Genomic DNA, 2411 nt, shown 5'->3' with positions numbered 1-2411 from the left:
AACTTCTTAAAATGCAGTTCCTCTTTTTGATTCCTCAACTTTTGGGGGTAAGGAACATAAAGAGGAACTGGTTTTATCACATTCTTGCTTGGATGTGTTGTGCAAGATGGGTCTTGAATGCCTTGAGTCTTTGTGGTGCACTTTGGAAGTTCAGATGGAGTCTTAACATCAAGCTTAGGGGTCTCTAAAACCTCAGTCCCTTCTGATTTTTTTAAAACATCTTCTGGAAACAGTAAGGGATAGTCTTATCTTGGGGGAATAGAAGTGATGGTCTCAGATGCTTGATTCTCTAAAGGTTGGACCGGTCTTTCTTTGGCAGGTACCAATGCTGTAGCATCAGTTTTTGACAAACTTGGTGCACTAGCATTTTGCACCTTTTCAGTCAACTCCTTCCCACTCCTAAGGGTTACTGCTTTCACATGTTCCTTTCCTAAGGCTCTCGGGACTTCTGTGTTACTAGGCAAAGTACCAAGGACTCTATTAGTCTGATTGAGTGCAAGTTGACTGACTTAGGTTTTCAGATTTCTGATAGCAGCACGTTGTTGATTAAAAAGAAATTGATTTTGAGAGTTTTGTTGGGTTATCAAAGTTTTATTTTGAGCTTGAGCATGCGCCAATAACCCTTTTATCATCGCTTCGAAAGAAGATGATAAATCAGCCTGTGGAGGTGGTTTGTTTTGAAAAGGTTGTTGAGCAGTTTGAAAAGTTTGGTGATGAGTCTGAGAGTTAGAACTGTTTCCATGATGTTATGGTTGGAAATTACAAGTTCCTTGTTGTTTAGGTGCGGGTGGATTTAAACATGGACTGTTCCAAGAAAAATTAGGGTGTTGTTTCCAACTTGCATTGAAATTGTTGGTATAGGGACCAGATCCATTATGAACAAAGTTTATGGATTCAGAATTATGAGGACAATGTTCATACGAGTGTTCCCCACCACAACACACACATTGCACAGAGAGGACTGTTGTATTAGCAGCTTGCTGCACTCCCTGACCAGAAGTTAGATTTTTCAGCAGGTTGGTCAAGGAGGTAAGCTGAGCTGTTAATGCAGTATATGCATCTACATCATGTATCCCAGCAGTCTTTTTCTGTGATTGAGCACGAGGGTCGGCCCAATGCCCATTGTTGTCTGAGATCTTTTCTAGGATTTCATATCCTTCATTATAGGTCATAGCTGTAAAGGCTACGCCCGCAGTCGCATCGAGCATTTGTTTTGCCATGGGATTTAACCCATTGTAAAACGTCTCGAGTTGAATACAGTACGAAATGCCATGGTGCGGGCATTTCCTCAACAGCTCTTTAAACCTTTCCCATGCGTCAGGAACAGCCTCATCGTCCATTTGTTTGAAAAGACATATCTCATTTCTGGACTTAGCGTTCCTTGTTGGTGGGAAATATTTTCGCGAAAAAATTTCCGCCATGTTACTCCATGACGGCACAGAACCCGGAGTTAACGAGTTAAACCATGGTTTAGCCCGATCCCTCAAGGAAAATGGAAATAAAGTGAGTCTTAGAGCATCATTTGACACTCCCGGGATCAAGAAAGCATCAGTGATTTCCATAAAAGATTTTAAGTGCGAATGTGGGTCCTCCGAAGGTAATCCGGAAAATTGGCCATTTGTTTGCCACATGTGAAACATTATCGGTTTTAGTTCGAAATGGAGAGCGGTCATATGTGGTCTAACTATCCCGGAATTTAATTGCTCAAAATCCGGAATAGCATAATCCATGATCCTCCCATTTTTGGAATTTGCCAAATTAATAATGTTCGGAGTTTGTGCTCTTTGGTTCTCATTAGGTTCCGATTCCGTGTCCAAATTATTACCATTATGTGGATGTCCTTGTTGAAAATTCGGGAATGGTGGAATTGGTTCCAAAATCGACGGTTGGTTTTCCAAATGCGGTATTTCCGGAATAATTGGGGGAGGTAACGCCATGTTCGGAGGGAGTAGAGCAAAAAATGCTCTTTGAGCCCTCCTCCGATGGTGAAACGTTCTCTCAATATCGGGATCAAATTCGAAAAATTCTCCGCGTTGTGACCATGGCATACACCACTTTTAAAAAAGATTCCGATGGTACTAGAAAAATCAAATCTTTTACTTTACTCAAAATAAAACTTTTAGCGAAGCAATCCCCGGCAGCAGCGCCAAAAACTTGGTCGGTTATATTTCACACCTTTAGACTAATGAAATTAGGCCACAAAGCAAGTATACAATACGGCCCAACGTCGTCTTTCCAAATAATAAAGTGGTACAAGTACCGGATTATCGTCCACAGAGATTGTAGCCAAAGTTAGATTAGAGTCCAATGAAAGAGATGATTTCAGATGACGATTTTGAAGACTTTTGATTGATTGTAAGGCGAATCCAAACAGAATACAAAATATATAAAAGAAGCAAGGGTGTAAGACT

At 40.9% G+C, this 2411-nt stretch overlaps 1 non-coding gene across 1 annotated transcript; it reads left to right on the top strand.

Moving 5' to 3' along the window:
• The first annotated feature begins 1266 nt into the window (after window positions 1-1266).
• Window positions 1267-1373, top strand: LOC112505017. Its single transcript, XR_003068309.1, has one exon. It is a non-coding gene; the product is annotated as a small nucleolar RNA R71 (small nucleolar RNA).
• The last annotated feature ends 1038 nt before the right edge of the window (window positions 1374-2411 follow it).

The sequence above is a fragment of the Cynara cardunculus genome, unplaced genomic scaffold (assembly GCF_001531365.2).
Source record: "Cynara cardunculus var. scolymus isolate 2C unplaced genomic scaffold, CcrdV1 Un_Scaffold_7878, whole genome shotgun sequence".
In the NCBI taxonomy this organism is placed as follows: domain Eukaryota; kingdom Viridiplantae; phylum Streptophyta; class Magnoliopsida; order Asterales; family Asteraceae; genus Cynara; species Cynara cardunculus.
Note: the sequence above shows the minus strand (reverse complement) of the source record. Positions and strands in the feature narration are given on the sequence as shown.